The sequence below is a fragment of the Coturnix japonica genome, chromosome 4 (genome assembly GCF_001577835.2).
Source record: "Coturnix japonica isolate 7356 chromosome 4, Coturnix japonica 2.1, whole genome shotgun sequence".
Classification (NCBI taxonomy): Eukaryota; Metazoa; Chordata; class Aves; order Galliformes; family Phasianidae; genus Coturnix; species Coturnix japonica.
The window spans coordinates 50,019,353-50,044,055 of record NC_029519.1 but is presented as its reverse complement, the minus strand read 5'-3'; the positions used below and the strand labels follow the sequence as shown (position 1 = coordinate 50,044,055).

The following is a 24,703-nucleotide window of genomic DNA, read 5'->3' as shown; positions in this document are numbered from 1 at the left end:
GAGTTTCTTCCCTGTTAGATAGAATATCATACTATTGCAAATGTGTAAAATCTCCAGGTAGTTTCAAGGCATATAGCAAAACAGACATTTTCTTGTAAATATCATTTTCCACTCTTCAGAAAATCTCAGTCAAATAAAGAAATGTCCTTTAAGTGACAATTGTGGTTTTTATTACCTGTTTAATATTACTAGTAGGCCGTGCCTGATAGTTCCTGGGATCCAGTACAGTGGTTGTTGAAATGATGTGATTTGTAGCACTGTGAAGCAATAGTTTTAGAGAAGAAATTCCCAGCTTTCACTTAAAGTTTAATGTGACTCATCTACTGGTTGATTCTGTGTATTACTCACACTACAGAGACTTATACACTACAGTATTCAAGACATTGTGAGCATTTCCAGGACTTTAAAGGGGAACAAACAGAAAAATACAGCTTTCATATACTTTAAGGGGGTATTAAAGCAATTTGTAAAAAGAAATTACAGTAACGATCCACTGCTCTGTTCATTGTCTTAACCCAAGCAAAATGTTGGAGTTGTCATGTATCGATACAGTGATTAAAACATCAGTTCAATTATGCCTTACAATGCCTATTTGTCCCACCTTTTAATATAGTAAATATTTTCTGTTACTGGTCATAAACTAAAATAGGTAAGTAAGTAAATAAATAAATAAAGTGGTTGCTACATTGATACCTTAAAACATTTTAAAAAATGCCCTGATAAGTTAGATCACATCATAGCACAGTTCGTGTTCACTGGTGGGGAGGTCTCTTTGTCTAGAGTAGTTGGAAAAGAATAAATAGAATCCAGATACCAAAACAACTTAATTACAATATTTTAGTTTACTTTCTATAGAGTGGCCATATTGTTACATTAACAGCTAAAACAGCACTGATGATGATAGGATAAATTAATTTAAATTTGGTTACAAAGAAAGACTGGGGATGTGAAAAATTGAAGCACAGGAAAAATAAAAAGAATGCAAGAAAATAAAAAAAAATATGTTTGGAAACTGGCTGGGGTATGGGGGTCTGGTCTTCTGAGTTGCCATCAGACTTCAAAATACTGTGTTCAACTGTTCTGCTATGTGCCCTGGCTGCTCTATGAGGTGTCTTGTTAGGATATCTATCATTAACTGTAGCAAACTGAATGTCTGTCTGGGGCAAAGAAGGGCAAGCAAGGAAAATGTATCTCTAATTATGAATACTGTTTCAGAGTTTTAGTCCAGCACAAACTTCTGTGCTGCTTAAAGAGCTGGGATAATAGCAGACATTGTCCAAACACTGAAAAATCATCTTCAGCCTCTGTTTTGGATCAGCAGCCAACATTCAGCAAGTCGAATGTGTCAGCAGATGTTAGAAGTAAAGTGGTCATCTGGAGATATATCTGTACTTTGATGCTGACAGCCTGAGTGGCTCATCTCCTCCTTAAGCTTGGTCCATATCCAAGAATTAAGAATGAGGTGTTAATGAGGTATCTCAGTTAGGAAATATTTGATTTTCAGACACTTTCTTCCAGAGTCACAGATGGAAGAGTCATCCAGAACCCCCACGTCAAGCTGAGTGGGATAGTGCTGAAAAGGAGTTCTGTGGGAACCCTTTACCTACTGTTCTGGAAGCCTTTAAAAAGTGAAGAACAAGCACTGTGGGGATTTAACCAGGTCTCAGACCTGAGATGTAAGTGCTTTTAAGATTAGTAAATGCAGTCATAATAATGGATTATATTTTAAGTTATGCACAAAATTTGTTCTTGAACTTCAGTGTTTTGAATATAGTTCAGAGCCAAATTCACTAAGTTCTAGTTTTCCTCTAAATAGAAAAGCAGGATCTTGCAATCTGTAGAGAAACACACCAATGTATCACTTGTCTATACAGGCTGAGGCATTTGCTTTCTTAAAGAATGAGAGAGAAAAATATGACATTAAGTCGATTTTAAGTTAACTTTTGTTTTATTTCAATAAGCACAATAGTGGTTTTCCTGTAAAACTCAAATAAATGTCCCATTGACGACACTGCCATGTACTATTAAAATGATTTATTTTTTTTTAAACCGAAAGAGTCTCAAGAATCATTAGGCCTCATAAGAAAGTAGTCAAGAAATGGTTAGGGCCATACAGTTGACTTAAAACTTCTTACTGAGTTTTATGATGAATGAAAACTATGTAGATTTTTTGTATTTGGTATTCAGCACATCAAACAAAATATATGCAGGAGCCAGCGACAGCAGCATAAATGCTAATTGATAGGGTGCTGGGAATGATTTTGCATCAAGTGCTAATCAAAGTGTTTTCCCACTTATCAGTGTTACCACTCAATAACTGACAACTTTTAGATCATCTTTAAGGTGTTGAAAATCTGCTGTGTTCTCCAAGGGACTCTGACAGCTGTATTCTGCACCAAATCCAGGAAACACAAGCAGTAGTTTTCCTTCTAGCCTAGGATGGATTAAAAAAATAAAAATGAAAATCTTTTACAATGATGAGAAGTAGAGAGAATACACATATGTAATATTACAACTTATTTTTAATACATTTTGAAGTTAAAATTGTTTGTATTATTGAGAAAAGTCACTTAATATCTTGATAAACTTGCTTCTCAATATTTTGAGAGTTTGACTGGGCTGTGCACATATTTCTGAGATGGCTAAAAGAACAGAGAATATCAAATATTGAAACTGTGCTGTGTCTCATGTAACATGTTTGGATTGTGAACACTGCAAATGAATACTAAATCTGTCACATATAAAGGAGACCAAATTGTCTGACATCTAATGAGCTTGGAAAGACAAGAATGAAAAGCTTTTCCAGAAGTTAAGGAAGGGACTCTGTTTTTTTCTTCTTCTATCAAGAGCTAGATTTTCTGGTCAATAATGCACTTTATCTGCTTGTGTTTCTTTTATTCTTGTAATCATGATGATGCTTATTGTGGCTTACCCAGCAGACAGTTCAGCACCACATGGTCATTTGCTCACTCCTCCTTCTTCACAGTACACTGCGGCAGAGAACTGGAAAAAAAAAACCAAAAAAACACATCAAAGTAAAACTTGTTGATTGATAAAAAATGCTATTAACCAAGAATGAAAAGGAAGAGAAAAGGAAAATAATAACAATAATAATAATGATGATTTGTATTTTCAAAACTATGTGCAACACAGCAGCTATCCCTTGGGCCAACTCCCTTCATTTTTATGGTTCTGTTGTTGTTGTTTTTCTCCACATTGTGTCATATGATATAGAATATCTCTTTGGACAATTTAGATCAGCTGTCCTGGTTTTCTCTGCTCCCAGAAAAAGTGGTAATGCACTGGCAGAGGCTGCACAGGGAAGTATTGGAGTTACTGTCCCTGGAGATGTTCAATAAACATGTTGTTGTGACACTGAGTGATGTGGTTAGTGGGTGTGGTGAGGGTGGGTTGGTGGTTGCGCTGGATGACCTTAGTTTTCTTTTCCAACCTCTATGATTTTATAATGTATTTGCCATGCTAAACTCTGGATCTTTTATTTTATTTATTTATTTATTTATTTTTAATTTGAAATAAGCAGGAAAATTTCCTTGGTGTGGAAGTGGCAGTGACTCAAATCTGGTGTGATGCTGCCTGGAACTGATCCACCCATACTGTGACCTTAGTAGTGGACAGACGGCAGTTCTCCTAAAGGGACACCATGAGTAGTCAGCAGCTCAAGGCACAAGCTGCAGACATGGGGCATATTTCTGAGGGATTAGTTGTAGGAATGTGCAGGTGTTAACATTTAGCCCATGCCCACAAATGGAGTTTGTATGTAGTATTATTGATATCAATCCTGAATGTGTGTTAATGACAAGTCATTGCTAAATCCATAAACCTCTTCATCCTGATTCGGTTTAAACAACATAAGCTGGGCTGTTATTCCGTGTAACAGATAGCGAGAATGCAATACCATTGCTACTGAGGACTGTGATAACTGGACAGTTACTAAGAAGACTGCTTTTGCTAAGAAGTACAATTGATGATATTAGCATGGAATCTGTCAAAAGTATTTTTTTCAAAAAGATGCAGTTTAGAATTTTTTCATAATTGTGTTTTTTATTTTTTTAATTTTAAATTGTCTCATTTGAAATGTTTGAAAGTGCTGGCAAGCTCTTCTTAATATTAAGATAAAGCAGAAGCAATGATGAATGCCACCCTTAGTTAAGGACACACAGTAAATTAACTTTTCCCTTAATATAAGTGATATTTTAGGGCTACTTTAATTATCCATAATAGAACACAACATTAGTCTAAGATAAATTCTCATAGGAAAAATGTGATGTATATATTGATATAAATTTACCTAATTTAAATTTACCTAATTATTACCTAACCCCTTCTCAGCACAACCTCTGTTCAGGAAGCTGTAGAGTGCAATGAGTCTTCTCCAGACTAAGCAATCCCAGCTCCCTCAGCTGCTCCTCATAAGACTTGTGCTCCAGACCCCTCACCAGTTTCACTGGCTTTTTCTGGACATGTTCCAGGGTCTCAATGTCTTTCCTGTGATGAGGGGCCCAAAACTGAATTGGACCCTGGGGGACACTTGTAACGGGCTGCCTGTTAGACTTAATTCCATTGACTATTTACTACCTGTTGGGCACAGCAACCCTTCTGAATGGTATCTCTGGTGTAGGGAACCTGTTTAGGCAGGGGGGTTGGACTCAATCTCTAGAGGTCCCTTCCAACCCCTACAATACTGTAATTCTGTGATACCTGTCCAGGCCATGGGCAGAATACTGTGAGAGACCATGTCAAAGGCTTTGCTGAAGTCTGGGTGGACTACAACAATAGCCTTTCCCTTGTCCACCAGTCTGGTCACCCAGTCATAGAAGGAGATGATGTTGGCCAAACACGACCTGTCTTTCATGAAACCATGCTGGCTGAATATAAAACTTAGCTTCAACTAACCCATCAGTCTGAGGGCATTTCCCTCCTGTCCTCACTCACTCGAAATATGAAGTATTTAATAAATTAATATTTTCAGTGAAACATTGCTTACCAGCTTTCTACTTGTTCTGAAATATAGTGTAGGGAATCCCTAATGGTTGTTTTTTTCTGTTTCATTATATGTACCAGCTTCATTTTCCAACAGAAATCAACATATTTTAATATAAAACAAAAATCTTGATTTAAATAATTTCCCTGAATATTAAGGTCATTAAGAAGCATCAAGCTCTCAAATCCATTAATGTAATATGAGTAGCGTCGCCTGCAGTAACACTTCTAAATTTATTGCTTAAAGATAACATTTGGATAAAGAGACCATTCCTTTACAAATGACTTCTGAAATGAAATTACTGCCCTTATAGAACATAATTTAATTAATCTTCAAGATGAAGGCAATAGTCAGTAAAATAATTTGATTTTGTTTAGCCCCACTCATGAATATTAATACTCAATAAAATGATACTTCTGTTTATTCATGAATATTACACAAGTGCATTCAGAGCTCTGAATCTACAAGTTACTGTGATTTTTTTTTTGTTCTTCTGTTTTTGTCAACAAATCACATTTTTCTTAGTTACATTTGTACAAAATTTTAACAAAATTGTCGTGAAACTCTAGATTAAGAGAAGAAAGTGTTAATGAATGGGGACCATGACCATCCTAAGTAACTACTGTGCTGATTGTGTGATTTGAGAATTAACATCTACAACACCTGACATTTTGAATTGCATAATTATACTAGAATGCATAAGTAGGTTTTTATCTCCCTATGTGAACAGAATCCAATTTCAGTACAAAAATCATATAAAAAAGTTTTTTCATGCACATTGAATTATTTAATGAGCAAATCTTTTGGACAGCATTAACCTGGATGCAATAAACCTGATAATGCCAAAATTGAAATTGTATAGATTCACCCTAGAAGTTAGCCCCATTTTTGAAGTGCCCTTCTGCTACTCCCTTCCTAGAACTTGGACAATCTATTGGTACGTCTCTGTGGGGCCAGGAAATCCCACTCACTACTGTCTTTGTGCTACGTTACATGTTTAGGACCTAACAGGGGTAATATCACAGATTCAACCTGAAGTAGCAATTGTCTTGTGCTCTGCTTAGAGATCTGCATCACTCTCATTGAAGTGATTTCTTCAGGTAACCATGATGCTACCATGAACTGAATCATGTATCAGGCAATTTGATTGGAAATTTTAAAATAATTTAGGTACATCATAGTTACAAGAGATTTTACTTCAATTTTTCTTATGTTCTTGGATATGTAAAATACGTTCCTAAATAACTGAAGAGATTTCATTTATTTAACTTTCTTAACTTTGTCACAGCAAATTGGTACTTGGTACATGACCTTGTCACCAATTAAGTAAAATCTCCTTAGGGGTTTGTGAAGAAAAGTTGGTAGAAAAGGGGCACTTCTAATGAGTTTGGATGTATGATTTCATCTGAACTGAAAAACAATCCGTATGTATGTTTTGGAAACTGCATATTTGGAAATGTTTTCCTTCCTGAAAATGCTTCTTACAAAATGCATTTATCATTTCACAATTAAATATTGTAGGTGCAATGAAGAATTCCTTCAAACCTAAGAACACTGTGTCCTGAAGGGTAAGATCCAACATAATTTTTAATGTCATCATGCCTTCTACTTATGAGATACATTCCTTTTTTTCACTTGAGTACAATCTCTTCCCTTACAGAGTTGAATGTGCAAAGATACTACTTCTTTTAGTAGGGGCTGGGAACTTGTGCATTGCTCACAGATAAGCTGAAACTCGGACAAAAAATATAAATGTATCATCAATGGAAAATTAGTTTTGGTATTTCTAAAAAGATTGTTATTCCACCACCAGTAATATGCACGGTGTAGCCATATATGTTTCTTTGTTGCAAACACAGAAGGCCTGATCTAGTACAATACTGGAGTTTAATTCTTTGTTTGTAGAGATTACATTTTTTTATGTTGAGACATTTAGACATTTACTTGATGTGGATGTTTTCCAAAAGATATAATGAAATAATGAAAAATGATTTTCCCAATCTAGATGTAAGGAATGTAACAGCTGGTGATTTACAGTTCAGTGACAGATGAACAGACTGATCTATTCACCTGCAGAGTGTAGATAAAAATTAATAAGAAAGGGAGAAGTTAAATAGTAAATAAACAAAAGGGAGAAGGTAAAAGATGTGTAGCAACATATTCTTGTATAACTAAGTTAGAAATTTTGACCAGAGATTAAAAAAAAGGTGAGGTTGAAGGAGTTAGAGCAAAAAATTGGCAAAATGAGCTAAGATTACGTTTGATAAGAGAGGAACTCAATTTGTGCACTTCTTAGGAGTAATTTCCTTGCAAACTCACTTTCAGATAAAAGTTGTTTTAAAATACCAGTATGGACTGGTATTTTATACAGTATATATATATGTATATGTATATATGTATATGTATATATATATATATGTATATGTATGTGTATATATATATATACAGACTATGTTTTTGTGTTTTTGCTTTTGGAGTAGAAGTCTTAATCTTTTGGCTTCATGTGGATGGAATAAAGCACAAACACCTGAAATTAGGTCTGAATGGGGATCAGACATCCACCTGAATTTTTCCAGAGCAGCCTTCCTCCATGTATACTGGCTGCTGACCAGAGCATAATGGCAAACATGCCCCCTTTATTGAATCTTGAAATCAGGGTGTAGATGAAAAACACATTAAATAGTAATTAAACTTTATTTCAGAAGGTATTCTATCTACTTTTTTTCAGGTGTGAATCCTAGGGAATGGTTATGTAGCCTTTCATGCTGGAGTTTTATGTCTTGGACTCTGGTTGAATTCCCTTGCTCTGGTTTGGACATCTTTCATCCTCTTTGTTAAACCTATCCTTTGAAATAACAAAGATTTACAGGATGAATCTTGGCTGTCAATGTACAAAAAGAGGGCACTTAGGATATAATTATCCTGCTATTTCTTTGAAAATTCTTTCCTAGTTACTTGAAAAATATAGCTTCCAAGATTATCGTGATTCTCATTTCCATTACAAAATCATCACCACAACCACCAAACAATCCCAAGAGGAACAAAAGGAAAGTATAAACTATTCCCTATTTATATGCAACACAACTAGAAAAGCATATGCCATATGGCTCTGCTTTCCTTCAGAGAAGTTCTGTGGTGAAGCAGACTAGAGCTTGCTTTCTTTCCAAGATGATATCAAACTGTAATTCTTCGCCATCCAACCTTTCTTTGAATTATACTGATATAGACATTCTCTAAAATACTGAATGGGTCATATTTGTCATTCACTGAGTTTTCTGGGCCTGAACCAAGGTCTCTGCACTGATGCAAGTATACCCTTCCCTAGCTGCATGTTATGTGCTCTACATGAAAAAAAATGTGACTAATAATAATAATAATAATAAATAATAATAATAATAATAATTTATTATACATATTATATTATATATAATAGTATTATATATATATTATATATATTATACATATATATTATATATATATAATGTATATATAATTAATAACAACAACAACGATATTATTATTATTATTATTATTATTATTATTATTATTATTATTATTATTATTATTATTATTATGTATACAGTTATAGCATGTATTTTTTCTGCCTCTGCTCAGGTATGTTCAGAAGACTGCTCAAAGGCAATAAGCGCTCAGTGAGAAACCTTTTCATGACAAATTTGTGCCCTCCAGACCAGCTGTTTCAGTTGCGAATGTCTTTAGAAGTTCACAACAGAAGTGGTTTTCATGAAGAAAAGTTCTTCTCTTCCTGCTGTTCATTAGTCTTGATCTGGAGATTGCATTATACCACTTCTTCTCAGTCTCTCACTAAATACTTATTTTCCCTCAGAAACCAACTTTGATTTCATGATTTCAAATGTTAAAATATATTTAATTAGGAAAGGGCTGTACGTAATCCCAAATTATAGCTGTTGCTTCCAGGTTAGTCAATTATGACCCCCCCCCCCCCCCCCCCAATCTGGATTACAAATAAAAACTGCAATTTATTTATTTATTGTGTAGATAAATAATTTGTTAATATGCGATTATTCATATTAACAGATGAAATATTATTGTGAAAATGACCAGTAGTTTCTTACATGACAATATTTTCACCAAGTTGGAAAACTTTCAGTTTAAATTTATTTTGGAAAGAGTACAAAGACTAGATTTATTACTCAACAGATGCTCATCACATTGCTTAATGCTTTATTTCATGGTCCATATTCATCATCCTTTCTGATTCTTAGATCTATACCCTGTTCTTTTTGAACATCTGGTGTTCTTTCTCTTCTGTGTTTTTAACAGAGTAATTCATTTGGGCAAAGTGTTTTCTTCTTGTAATGCTCTTAATCCTCATGGGTGTTTGGAACATAGGCAGAAGAATAGAAGTTCTGCGATTAAATGTAAAGATGTTTACAAGATCGTTTCATTTTCAGAGGAATTTAAATCTGTTTCTTCAATGACATCATCTGTTGGCAGCCTTTGACATAAATCTGCTCTTCCTATGAACTTGGCCAGCCTGTGCTTGCAGAGGAGTTTGTTCTGTAAGTATTTGATCTGTGTGCAGACTTCAAGGTAAATTTAAAAATAATCAAGCTTAGATTTATATTTTAGGAACTTCAAGCTTGAGGATAGAGTTTATTTAAAATTTACAAATTGTTTAATGTATTTTAACACTAACCGTTTGCCCTGTGATTTACTTTTTGTAAGCACATGTATCTAGTGGGACTTTGGTCATGTCATTTGTATGGCTAATACAGCAGTACTGAAAAAGAAAGGTTGCAATCTCAACTTCTCAGTAGAAGATTTTAAAATCTTTTTTTTTTTTTTTTTTTTTTAAATTATTTGTTAGTATATATATTTTTTTTCTGTTTAAAAAATAAATGTGAAAATTTCAGCAATTTCCTATAGTGCTATAGCAGATACTTTGCTTAAAAAAAAGATTGAACTCTTGTTGTTGAAAGCTGAAGGTTTTTTAATTCAATTAATGGGTTTGTTTTGGAAATGATTAACAATCTGCTTTTAATAACATGCAATGCAGATAAAAAATAAACTTAAGAAATTAATTCCTCTTCAAGCATATAATGAAGTTTTAAACACAGTGTCTAGCTCCAATATAGAAGTCAGTCAAGGTTCTTTTGATATGTTATACCCGGCGTGAGATTAAGAAAAAAAAACATTCAAATGTTGATCTGACCAGTTTTAGAAATAATGGACAGCTGAGGGGATGGGGAAGGGAGAGCAGTGAATATCAAAAGTAGGGTGATGGGAACGGGAAAGTGAGTGATAGAAAAAGTAGGAAAAAGGGCAAGAATTGCTTAAAAGCGGGGAGTAGTCACCACCTGGATGCAGCAGTGTCCTGTTGCACATAGTTTCGTTGGGCCGGGGCAAAAGAGGCACAAGGGAGAGTAGCAGCAGAGTGGCCGGCCGAAAGCAGCAGATTGGTGGAAAGGAGCAGCGGGGTCTCGAAGAGTAGTGAGATCTCACAAAGTAGCGAGGTCTCACGAAGCAGGGTCTCGATCAGTAGGCCCAGGAGAGTCCGTTGGCGACAGTAGGAGGACAACCAAGGAATCTGAGGTCAGAAAACCTAAAAGGTTCTTCAGCATGCAGGCATCTTCTTCAGCGTGCAGGCGTTCACATAGTGAGGCATCTGATGACAGAAAACTTCCTTGTTTCCGTAGTGAGGCATCTGGTGTCAGAAAACCTAATTTCATGGTTTGTCCATGCTCTTTTTATCCTACTTCTATCCAGCCTTTGAGACATTCCTGGAAGCTTCGGACTGAGTCATGTGAGTACCTTGGAGACTGCTATCTTCCTTGAGATAAGCCCACACAAAAAGACCACTTTAGGGCCATTCATCAGCATCTTATCTCCCTTTCATAGCTCCTGGACATGTCCATCTGTCATCCTCTAACAAAGGGATTTCTTGGGATTTCTGGAACCTTGGCTAAGGCTTGCCTTAGACAAAAGGATTTCTGGAACCTTGGTCAGGACTTGCCTGAACTTGTCAATTTCAGCAAACTTTTGAGACAATAGTGTAAAAAGCATGGCCTCTTACACGCAGGGATATTCCCTTGATCACAGGACAGATTGAAACACATCCCAATTCAATGAGATAGAGGGGGTGGGGGCAGAAAATAACCCATGAAATAGATGTTTATTAGGAAAGCTACTTATCAGTATTTGCAGGAGTTGAAATAAGTAATATCTAAGATTTGACTTAACAAAAACATTTTTGATTTTGTTTATACTTTGCTTCTCACTTACTGATTTGCTTAGTGGTGCTGCTAAAGTCAACCCTTAGACACATCTCTCTCCTAGCAGCCATCATCAAAACTTGCAACATGCTTGGAGACTAATAAGATAAAAAAAGATGTCAAAATGCAGTCATTCATAGTTTATAATGTGTAGACAGTAGGGTAGAGGTGACAGAAAACATGGAACAGGACTTTTTAGAAAGGAGGTTTCAGAGGCTCAAGAACTAAGTAGTGATAATGAGAAATATCATAGCTGTGAAAAAAAAATAAAAATATGGAATATGAAAGAAACAGCGGGAAGCATTAATCTTCTTCAGTTCTCCACGCTATTCACCAAAAATATTCCATACCATCTTACACCATGTATGACATTTTATGCTGTTCCTGTCAGCCACTGTATACCCAATTCACGTCTATGGAATTGTTATGGTACACCAACCAAAAAAGTAGGAAAGAAATATATAACATTTTTGCTACTGGATTCCAGTAGTTTTTCCAACTACAAGTTTAAATATTAACAGTATTGCAAATTCTTGTTAAGTCTTCCAGGAAACATTTCATTTTCTGTGAAAAGAAGGATAAAAAAAAAAACAAAAACCCCATCCTTGGGTAATTCGGTGCTATAAGGCTTTTTTGGTCATTAAACCTCAGAAGGAGAATTAAAATAAGCACTCTAACTTAGCTACTCTTTCTTTTATAAACTGATATCCTTTTATTGCTTTTGTGGCACCAGAGAGGAAAGCTGCTTGCCACCTGCCTTCCAAGGAACTGCCAGTTTTGTCTGGAGAAAATAGCCCATCTGCTAAGTTATACAGCTCTTTCATTCTTCAGCCCAGGTTACTGGTGAAGACTTTATATGTACAGCCTTGTTTTTAATACTTCCAGCTGTTCATTTTTACTGGGAAAGGAAATCCCTGGGTAGAGACACAGCAATCCTGAAGGCATGCCCAGATTTTCTTCTGGTGTTCAAATAGCAGTGGAGAAGAAGTCTCCTGCCAGTCTCAGCTCTGCTGACCTTCTGTGATGTATATCTGCTCCCCCTCAACACAGATGTGTTTAACGTGCTTCTGCCAGTGAACTCTGAGAAAGTTTCATCTGTTACTAAAGAGGAGGATAGGTATGGCAAAGCACACAATTATTTCCTATTTTGCTTAAGATATAGAAAAGATCAGTTACTGGAACAGCCTATGTGATCTTCTAAACAGCCTTCTGTGAATTTTCATCCATAAACAGTTCTCTAGAGTACTTCTATCTGTCTGTCTCTCTTTATCTTTTAAGCTTGCCATATCCACAAGGCAGCTTTTCTCAGTTTAGGGCATTCTGGGAAGGACTGAAGACTAGGAAACCTATCAGACCTTGTTGTCTTCTGGGTACTTGACTACCTCTTTATTCCCATCTTTAAAGTAAGAGTTTTAACTTTTGTGTTAGCATGCTACATTACTTCAAATTTAAGTAGTAAAATGGAGGCTGTCGTATGCTACCATACTAATATCCATGACAAAACATGGGAGGTTACAGTTAGATGCTTGCCTATTGCTGGAACACCTCATTAGGTTTAGAAAAAATGTTAAATATTGATAAAAATGTGTTTTATCAGACATATTTTGTTGAGTCATTCAGATGCTGAAATTCCTTAGAGACTTCATCTTATCAGTGTCATCACTGAAGTTCTCTAGAAATATAGTGAAACTACCTGAGACCTGTGATTTGTGCTTGTTAGATACCTTGTTAAGTAGGTGGTTTTGGTAGCACACAGTGAGCCTGAACAGGAGGGAAGATATGCTGAGATTTTGTTACGGGAGATAGAGCTCCTGGGACTGGGCCATAAGGATGCTCCAAGAGTGGCCAAAACTTCCCATGAACTTAAATGGCTTCAGGAAGTGTTCATGCTCCAAAAACATCAAAAATGGCTAAGGTGGGTGTTTTTAGTCCAGTTTACAAATGTTTACAAATGTTTAATTTAGAAGTTTGAATAAAGCCTGTAGAATGGTTTGAATACATTAGTAAAAAATACTTGGCCAGTGACCTTCCATGTAGATGCTGCCTCTTGAAAAGCAGTACTGCTTTAGTTTTTCTGACAGCATGAAAATGATTTTCCTTTCATTCTTTCACTGGAGACAGAGTGAGCAAAGAAACTGCAGTGTCTTCAGTCTTCCCATAGTATATCTGTTAGCAGAGTGTGCATGATGTATCCGGTCTCTAACTTTGTCCCTCTTATTCATGTCAGTAGTGGTTGTCTAACAAGCTGTAGTAAAAACAAGTTTCATTTTGTGTGACACCATGAAATATTAAGAGAATCTTGTCTTAAAAACAGGCAAATAATTTGATCTTCAACTGTACATTGAATTTCCAGCAGTACTGCTGAAATAAGCTGAAAGGTGTGTGCATGTGAAAAATGATGCAGGTGCTAAAATACTCTGGAGTTTTCTATTCTGTGTTCTGCAGTGTACTACAATCTACTGTTTAGATAGTCTGCTGTGATAGAAATCACTTTTTTATAGAAATTATTAGTCTCTGTTAGCTTAATAATGTATCAGCCACTTTACTTCTTAGAAACTCTGAGTTCCCTATTCTGTAAATAAATAAATTTCTATTTCAGAATTTCTACTGTGGAGCAGGAAACTCTTGCATATCCCACAGCCTGGTGTAGAATATGGAACTTATTTACTGACTAGTCTTGTCCTTCTCTTCAGGGAGAGTCTTTTGAGACCAGTTTGAATCTTTTTATGCCCAATCCATAAAACTTGTATCCCTCAGACAGGGACAGAAGCAGTGAAAGGTGCACAGCCAGGTTTGCCTGTTTCTCTCTAACAGCAGATCAGCAAAGGTGATATTAACTGCTGTGTTTAGCATGCAGGATGTAGAGCGCATGGTGCTGGCAGACAAATGTTAATACAGAATATGATTAAGCCCTTTCTGCTTGAAAGGATAACTGAAAATGTGGCTGCCTTTTTAGCCATTCTCAAAAGGAGCCCTGCTCTTTGAGAAACACCAGAAGTGACTTTTGTTATTATGAAAATAATCATATGAAATGCCTACATTTTTGCAAAAAAACAGGTATTTTTGAATTGTTAATTTTTAATTTTTTAGATGTCATATTTGATGAAGAACCAGAAGGCTGGGAACAGTGATGTGTATTTATGACTTTTCATCTTGCTAGTGCTTTGTCAGCCTGGAATATATAGAGATTTACATGCATTTTCCAAAGAGCTTGCTGTTTCTCTGACAAGAATTGAAGGAATAGTTGACATCTTTAATAAGACATAGAAGAATATGACTAAAATACTACAGCCATTAACTCATTTCTAGTTTGGTTTAAATCAAAAGAACAACAACCACAAAATACACCCAGCCACTAACAACAAAACAGAGAACTACTGATGTGTTCCTATTAAAAAAACAACCTTACAAAATTATAAAATTCACCCCTGTATGGAATCAGATATTAGAATCAGCTCTAGTTCAGAGTCCCACTGCTAAAAGCAGATAAATAATTATGGAAGTGACGATTAATTAATACTCCATAAGTTGATGCGTAGTTTATGAAACAATTTCTAGGAGCAGCTGGTTATTTTTCTCTGCAGAGAAGAAAGGCTGATATTTTTCTTACTGAGATGTGTGAGAATAGCATTCCCTCAAAGTCCAAAAAGTCAAATGTATCTTTGTCTGCATCAAAAGAAGAGTGGCCAATAAGTAGAGGGGGGTGATGTTGCACTTGGGCTGGGGCACTCCCAGGTATTTTTATATATACTGGAGCTCCTTGAGAGCAGCCCTGCAGAGAAGGACTCAGGGGTCCTGGTGGACAAGAAGCTGACATGAACCAGCAGCGTGTGCTTGCAGCCCATAAGGCCAACTGTGTTCTGGGCTGCATTAAAAAACGGGTGGCCAGCAGGGAGAGGGAAGTGAATGTCCCCCTCTACTTCACTCTTGTGAAGTCCCATCTGGAGTACTGCGTCCAGGCCTGAACCCCCAGCACAAGAAAGATGCAGAGGTTTTGGAAGGAGTCCAGAGGAGATCCACTACGATCACAGTATCACAGTCTCATGCAGGTTGGAAGGGACCTTAGAGATCATTGAGTCCAACCCCCAGGATTCGAGCCTCCTGTGTAGCAGAGCAGCACTTCTACCACTTGTGCCACAAGGAGGATTCGAACCCAGGCCTCTGGCGTTGCAAAGCGGCACTTCTACCACTGCGCCACCAGGGCACAAGACTGGGGGAACTGAACTTGTTTAGCTTGAAGAGAAGGCTCTGGAGAGACTTCATTGTGGCCTTCCAGTACTTGAATGGACCATATGAACAGGAGGGGGAGTGACTGTTTGTGTGGGTTGATAGTAACAGGACAAGGAGGAATGGTTTTGAACTAAGACAGGGAGGTTTAGGTTAATATTAGGAGGAAGTTTTTCACATAGGTGGTGACACTTTGGAATAGGTTGTCCAAGGAGGTTGTGAATTCCTCATCCCTGGAGGCGTTCAAGGCAATGAGAGATATGCTTCTGGGCAGCCTGGTCTAGTGGCTGGCAACCCTGCACATATCAGGGGGTTGAAACTAGGTTATCTTTGAGGTTCTTTTCAATTCAGGCCATTCTATGATTCTTTTGTCCTGCCTCTCTACTCTGTGCTGGTCTATCCTACCCTGGAGTTGTCTGCCCAGATGTAGAGTCCTCAATACAGAAGACATGGACCAGCTGTTTGAGCATATCTAGAGGACCAGAAAAATAATCCAATGGATGCAGCACCTTTCCTGTGAGGACAGGCTGAGGGAGCTGGGGCTACTGAGCATGTAGAAGAGACGGCTCTGGGGAGACCAGATAGTGGCCTTTCAGCATCTAAAGAGGGTCTATAAGAAAGAAGGAGACAGACTCCTTAGGACTAGGGGGAGTGTTTTTGATCTAGAAGAGGGGAGATTTAGAGTGTACATAAGAAAAAAGTATTGTTTGTTTGTTTTAACAGTAAAAGTAGAAAAGTACTAGAACAGGATGTCCAGAGATGGTGAATGCCTTGTCCTGGGAGACACTCAAAGTTGGGCTGGATGGAGGGCTGAGCAACCTGATTGAACTGTAGAGTCGGACAAGATGACCTTTACTGGTCCCTTCCCACTCAAATAACTATGATTCTATGCTTCTTGTCTTTATAGTACTTTGTGGATTTATTCAACATCTTTACCACTCTTGAGCTCTCTGAAAAAGTTTGGGTCATCTACAGATTTTGTGAGTTCACTACACTATTTCAACTAAAGTAGCTGGAGGGAACAATATTTATTCAAGTTGTTTGACATTCAGATTTTCACTTGTTTAAGTACATTAGTGTTAAGTGGATTTAAAACATCTATGCAGGATACATCTGTTTGACATGAACCATCTTTTCCAAGAACTGATGATTACAAGTAAGAAAAGCTTCATTAGTAGTGATTTATTGACTTAAAACTGGAAATGGAAAAATGCATTAGAAATTTATTTATTTATTTATTACATTTTTTGAGCAGAGATGTGAAATATTTGGAAGATGTAGCCCTATCAGGCAAATTTTTTCTCTAACTAGAAAATTTATCTGCATTTGATCAAATGATACATGTTTCAAAATCTTGTGACATCAAATGCTCAGTGCAGAGCATGCTCTACCCTGTATTAATCATTAGCTGGTAAGCTAGTCTTTGCTCCCACAGCTTGATCTATGCCTAAGAGAGGAATAGTCATGCAGTCTTTCTTTAGAATTGTAATAAACATGTGATAGTAATGATTGTACAGTGGAATTAACCTATGAAGAAACTAATCAGTTAAGGATTTTATCTCCTTCTCTGGTAGATATCCTAATCCTGCTGTATTTATATGCTGTATTTATCTGCCTTTATGCCACTGGATTATAAAATTTTATGTGCTGTAACAGTAAAACAGAGAATAATGCTAAGACATGATTATATGAAACAACTAATGCCCAACTGATTACTTCAGTGACAAAACTGAAGAACTGAAGACTGTCATCAGCTAAATTTCTGTTATTCACTGGTTGACACCGAGAGTTTGAAGACCATTAAAGAGATTTCTGCTGTCATACTTACTATTTGTTGAAATGCAAATAATTATGTCTGTTAATTATTTAAAAAACAAACAAACAAACAAAAAAACACTAGTGAAAGCTTTTCTGTGGCACCAATTAATTTCAATTTACCTGTTAAATTGAGAGTTTAGTAAGATATATTTAGAGCAAACTGATATGGTGGTAAAAATGTTTTTTGCAATTTTTCACATGAAGTTTTCTTGTTTTCTGCTCTCTAAGGAAAGTATACAAGCTAGTTCTTCTCCAAAGACAAGTGTTCCTTATTTGTTATGAATATGTGACTAAATCAGTTACAAACTGTGATCTAGTTATGACTGAGGAGCCACCCCAAATTACTGATGCAGTTATATATATTTATATGTATTTTTTATTAAAACTGTGAGACTTTCTGCTGTTGTAGCTTCTACTCTTGCTTTCCCTTTGGAGATATTCATCTGATAGCATTCTCAAGTGTGTGTCTTATTCAGGAAGTTTATATTTTCAATTGACAGGTTCAATAAGGAAAATGGAATTAATGTCAAGGAAATCTTCAGTTTTTTCCCAAATTCTCTTGCATCTTTTATCACCATCCTAGTGGCTATAGGTAAACTTGCCTTACTGTTAGCTGAAGCTTAACTATTCTCAGTTTCCCTGGACACAGATGGTGTAAAACTTGTGTGTTTATGAGAATATGAATTTTGCTCCAAAAATAAAAGCTTGCTTCTTTTTGTCCTTTTGTGAAAATTCCTAACAAAACTGGGCTGTAGCATTCATTATGTTATAGGGAAAAATGTTACAAAATTTAATGTAAATCATTTCCTTGACCTAAAAAAGGTATTTTAACTAAAATGTGTAAGTGGAGATCTGATGGAATTGTTTGCATTAGATACAACATGGTACCAGCTTAAAACAGTAATCATAAAGGTGAAAAGCAAAACAAATTAAACAAATGGAAACGAAATCTGTCAGAATGAGGATAAATTTTTTTAATATTTGCAAAACACTGAATATTTATAAAAAGATTCAGGCGGCACAGCGCAACTGGCATTGTTGGAAGCCATTATATAATTTCTATTCAAAGAGTTTCAAATACTTGAATCCTATATTAAGACATTTATTTCTACATGTAACACCTTATTCCAAAATGTCTACCTGGTAAAATGGTTATGAATTATTTTTTTTTTTTATATATATATATTTTTATTATGTTATGCATGATAGCGGATTCTCTTGAGATAGTTTTAATTTAATTGCTAATAATGTTTACCTGAATTATTCATTTGCTATTTTACTGCAGTGATTCGGGGCAAAGGTTACGATGCTTAGTTATTTTTCTAAGAGTTCTTAAAAATAATTGGATAAGAAATTATGTGTTGAGCACCTACTTATTATTCTTAACAGTTCAGAACTTAAGTGTTTTAATCAAACAGTAAACAGTGTGTTTCTCAGACTACTTTCAGTCCTGGTTTTTGAATCACAGTTTGTAAGCACTAAAGCACAAGCCTTTTCATTAGGCAAAACAAATTTTTGTAACATTTTGTCTTTCTCAATCCACACAGTAGGAAATATAAAACAGACTTAATGTTAGAGGCAAGGCATACTATGCTGTCTAAATAAATACACAGAATTAGCCTATCAGCAAGCTAACATAATTATAATTAATCTCCTACATTTGCAGAATGTCTTATCTAAATCACTGTTAATTGATTACCATTGATATTTTTTCTGAATTGCTAATAGAAATACGGCTTTTAGTGAGGAAAACAGTCTGCTTTATATTTTCATTAGACTTCCTGTGTCTGTATTGTGCTGCACCTGCCTACTCCCAATATGCTTGTTATAGCTGTCATATACTTTTATGAGGATAGAGGCAATGTTCTGGCAAGCTAACTTGACTCAAATTGTGTTCAGAGATAAAACATGAAGACGCACTTGTGATTGCAAAGGTAGTAAGTCTAATTTGATTAGTGCTCCAGTGACACGGCATATTATGATTGTCATTTGTCATTTCTCGTAAGTGCTCATGAAAGAATCATTTTTAGAGAAGGTGTAATTGAAGTTGGTGAACACATTCACCTTTTGCGCTCAGGGAAATAGTCTATATATCTTGCTCAATGCTGGCTTTAGAACAAAAAGAAACAAGAAAAGCAATAAACAGGAAGTCCTACCTTGCAAACTGAGTCTTCCCTTGATTTCAGTGGGAGTAAGACTTTCTCATTAAAATTTGTGTAACCGAGTCCAAGCTACTAAAAATCCCCGCGATTTAAAATCTTAAAACCACTGTTAAACAATCAGGACTTATTTTCTAAAAATGCTCTATCTTTCCTAGTTGCTAAGCAACTAGGTTTAAAGAAAAAGGCCAGTACCTCAGCTTTGGCGAACTGGAGGAAATTTTATATATACACAGATGCACACCTTTTTTTCAAAAGACTAAGATTATACATTACGTTAGTGTTTCTTTCCACGTTGAATGCATAAAAGTAGATGGATAAATAATTTTACAGAACTGGAAAAAATTATATCTTCTGAAAATAGGAGAAGTATCTCCTCACGGTAAATTATGAAGGGTTGAAATTTTTCTTCCTCAAACCTCCTGCTGGCATTTTTGATTGAAACTATTTGTTCATTTTTTTTTAAGCTTTGTATCTTGTTATATAAATATTGGTGAAAGGATTTATTAAGATACCATAAAATACTAGGGGAGAAAGCATAGGAAAAAACAAAACAAAACAAAACAAAACAAAACAACAATTCAGATTAGTTGTAGCAATGCTGTTGTGACTGCAGAGTGCAAGAGTGATTGATAATTTTGTTTTATTACTTGCATAGTTAATTTTATGGTGTATTCATGATATTTCCTGCTGCTGTAGCTAGGAAGACAGGCACTAATATGAATACAAGCCATGAGTAAACTTCAGCTTCAATCATGGAAACAACTTACAGAATCAAGTTGCGCTTCGCAAAGCAGCACAGGAGAATTGTCTTGTAAAATTCCTTATGTACAAGTGTACCTTTTGGCAGATATATGACAATATGAGATTTTTAGAAAAATCTGTATTCTGGTTTTTAGTAACTTAAAATAATTAAAGCAATTTAGAAAATGAAATTTCAATTGACACTCGTTATACTTAGATTTCTGTATTTTAGGATGAAATAGAAATGAAATTTATACAATGATCTCATTGTATTCATTTTTTTCTTCAGTTTTTTCTATCCTAAAATTATTAACATCTTGCTCTTTTATAAAGTCAAGTAACAATGAATAACTTTTCTTTCAGACAAGTTCTGTCTGCTTTTACATAAATAAATTATCTTCAGATCACTCATTAGAAACACCACAAATAATTACTCACCAGAGCTGGCTGCTCCAGTGTGAATGACTATGGCAAAAGAGAATGTGAGAAAAACTCTCTGGTCTTTTTCAGTATAATTAATACTGGTAAATTAATCCTACAAGCATTATACACGATACAACACTACTGAATTAGAGTTGCTTTGACATATAACTTCTAGGATGGAAAGATAAAGATGTGCTAGCTGGTACTTGGGGAAAACTGTGATGAGTATTTCCAGCAGCTGAGTGCTGCCTTTTTGAGGACTTTCCTTGATGAGAAACAATGCTCAGGTATATGTGCTTACATCAGCAATATTGTAGGAAGGGTTAAGGGAACAAGCAGAGTTGGGTGAAGATGCAGCAGTAATATCAATATAATGCTGATGTTTTCATCTTTCCATGGATCTGTCAGTGGAACAACCTTAATTCTTCAAAAATGGAGGTCTATTTTATTTTTAATAGATTATATTAGCTGTTATCATGAGAATATTTTAGTTTTTGAAGCCATGTGCTTTGCATTTTATCACCTACTATCTAGTGCTTTGAATATGTTTAATCCATTATAGCAGCAACTGTGTTAATCAATTCTAGTCACTGATTCATATTAAATGACATATGTAGAAAACAGTCCATCTGTCTCTGTTATATCTTTCTATGCCTCCTTTCATGTTTCCATTACAAATTCTGTAATAAATAGTCTGATCATTTTGAGTGACATGTGGGATCTTTATTGGGCAAGACATTTCAAGTACATCTGTCTTTTGACTGGTTTTTAGATGACAGTTCTAACAACAGTTATTACCTTCAAAAAGGCTGCAGTATTGAAGTATTCTTTATATTCCTGTCACTTCTTCTAATTTTTTTTTTTTTTTTTTTTTTTCAGGATGTATATTGATGTAAATTTCTAGATTTTTTTTTTTTTCTTTCAATCCAAACTTCTGCTGTATGATGATTATTTTCTCCCTGTTTTGCTGAATCAGGCCAATAACTGCCATAGCTTCTTTCTCTTCAATTGTTGTATTCTCTAAATTTTTGGGTTTTTTTTTTTTTTTTGCCTAATCCTATTTCTATTTTCCAGTTGCTTTTGCCACTTTTGCCTCTTCATATTAATGGGCATAGCTTTCTCATTACTCATTTCTGGACTCTTTCATATATAGTGCTATTGAGACTGTCAGAGAACTCATTCTGCCTCTAAAGTTCTGCTCATAAATTGCAATTGCAATAGCACCTGAAGATCTTTATAAAGAAGCAGTGCTTGGATTTTTTTTATTATAAGAGTTTCTGTTAAGTTTGAACAATGAGTAAATTTTGCACTAAGGGTGAACACTAACTGTTAAAATATCGCTCTTTGTCATAGTTGAATCAAAGTTTAACTGAATGTTTTAGGTATCAGGAATTAAAATGGAAGTCCTTATGGATTTTCATTTTGTATGTCAGCCCATAAAACACAGAATGGATGCTTTTAGTGACTAAGTTGTAAGGTGATTTATTATTTTCTGAGGTTTTGGTTCATGGCTTTAAATATTAATATTTCATTATTGTAACACTTATTTTAGAGTCTTCTAAGGAATATCATCATAAATTTTTAATTTTTTGAAGAGATGCTTCTAGTATGCATAGGAGTTTTAATAGTGTGTGCATTTTCTTCTGTTTCAGACTAAAACTGAGCTGGAGGGCTGTATCATGAAAGGGGACAAGTAGCATTTGTATATTTTCAATCCAAGTTCCTGATTTGAATGCTCCACTGAAAGCCATTGCTCTAGTGGGTTTTGTAGCAGCCTACTGGAAATGGAACTGGGACTTCTGATAAGTAGCTGTAGGGGAAGTACTTGGGCATACTCATACCATGTGGCTGAGATCAAATGCTCTCCTCTTAATGGAACTGAAATCAATGACAAGTATCCTGCTGTCCTACTCTGAAGTAGTGTGGTGATGTTGAACATTCATAGTAGAGATTTTAGGTTGACCTAGTCTCTTAAAGCATATGCTAGTTTTTCCTGGTCTTTCTGTGACTGTGTGACACAGTTTTGCCATATGCAAGTTAATAGATACAGAGACCGAAGGAGTTCTGAAAGCATTAAAGAAACTCATGAAAAAAATGCCTAGGACCAATCTCAAAATGAATGGCAGGAAGAGCTGAAAGAATTCAGCATTAATCATTGTTTTCATTCTTTTTTCCCTTGATAAATTCTCAGAAAGGTATGAAATCAATACAATTTTTCCTTTCTAAAACTTCCAGGTGATAAGGACCTGAAAGTACACCACAGCCACAAACTGATTTGGCTTTGAATGAAAGAGTGATGGAAAATTACAGAAAATTCCACCTGAGTGTGGCTCCTCTTGACTGACACAAGAAGTGTGTTTCTTCTGCATGAGCTGCATTCACACACACTTAATATCTGTGAGAATCAGTACTTTAAAAATTCGCTTTAACGTCACTGGTGAGAACACTTTCAGGCCAACCAATTGTTACTAAGCCCAACTTGAGAAAAACAATTCTTCTGAAGAAAAATGAGCAAAGGAAATAGCTACTCAGAATACCGCTATCAACCGAAGAGAAAAATAAATAAATAAAGACTTTGGCTCTCATCTGTCAAACCCAAGCATGCAGTACTCTCTCTGGACACAGATGTACGTATATTTAATAGCTTTGGAAGAAGTATTATCACAGGTGCAGAGCAGGCAGGAATGCATAATTGCTTGTTGCTACAAAGCCTTGGCATCCCAAAATGCAATATGTATCATCTTTACACAGGCAACAAACAGCAGGATCCAAAATAATCTCACTCATTTCCCATTAGTTTTATAAAATGCAATTACAATTAATTTATTCACTGGGAAAGCTAAAAATCATTTTCTGTGCTCATCTTCTTGCTTTAGATATAACAAGGAAAAACGTCAGCATCTACATTCCTCAGCAATGACAGCAGGCAAACTATCTGCTCTGTTCATTTGTCCTGACTGCTCTTCACCTGTAAGTCACTGAGGTTGGATGAGTCCACTAAGATTATCTAGTACAGCTATCAACTCAGTACCGCCATGCCTACTAAACCATGTCCCTCAGTGCATTTACCTTTTTCTTGAAATCCTCCAAGCATGCCTGCCCTTATGCTAACTAGGCATGTGACTCAAGAGCAAGAGAAAGAGTAACAGAACTGTGAGAACATGATATTTCTTGTCACCTGAGCAAGGGAATATATTGTTTGCAGAGTGACCTAAAATGGTTTTCTTCTACTCATATGTGTTATGGTGTATTGATTCTGAAGATACTAGGTCAACTTTCTGAGGTAGGTTTGTCTTCTGTTTGTTTGTCTTATCAAATATAAATTGGAAATATATATTGCTTTGCTTTAATTCAGTAAATTTTCCCAATAAATTGGAACAACAAAAGTCATAAATAGTCTCCTTAATTTAGCTTACCAGCTTAACTCAGTGTAGTATAGGAACTTCAGATACCTCAGGATCTTCCAAGATCTTCTCTGTGAAGGTGTGGGAGAGATCCAGTGGATCTCAAAAGCAACAAAAGCAGAGAAAGATTTGATTCTTAGAAACAGACACAAGAAAGAATGTTTTTCAAGAAATTCTTTGAAAAATCAATTTCTAAATCAGTAACAAATTAGACTAAACATTCTATGACTATGATCATACAAGTAGCTAGTGAAAAAGCCAGAGAACATCAAAAGCAATTTTCAGGACATCCTGGGTATTGCATGTTCTGCCATCCACTAGTCAGTAAAAGCCTTTCACTGACATTAGTGGTTTGGAAATGAGGCTCCGAAAGTGAACAGTGTGATCCTGTTGATAGAACTGTGAATTATTTTACTAAGATTGGCAGGCATTTTGTGACAAAGTTGAACAAAACAGATAAACAACTGATTTGCAAAAGGGTGTAACAGCAGAAATCTGTTGGAAAACTGTAAGTATTGATTATTTATGTATTTACTATTGGCCATGTAGGATTAACTGTAGTTGTATTACTCAAGCCTAAAAACTCTGTGTTAAATATGTTGTGTCACAAATAACGTGATTTGCTGCAGGTAGAATAGGTTCGTTCCATTAAGGAATTCAGTGGCATAA

General features: G+C 35.6%; 1 long non-coding RNA gene across 1 annotated transcript; it reads right to left on the bottom strand.

The window, feature by feature from the left end:
* Nucleotides 1-823: 823 nt before the first annotated feature.
* On the bottom strand, nt 824-19,665 carry LOC107313580. The gene is made up of 3 exons (XR_001555071.2): nt 19,461-19,665; nt 2,933-3,003; nt 824-2,434 (listed from the first exon to the last, which is right to left on the bottom strand). It is a non-coding gene; the product is annotated as an uncharacterized LOC107313580 (long non-coding RNA).
* Nucleotides 19,666-24,703: the final 5,038 nt, after the last annotated feature.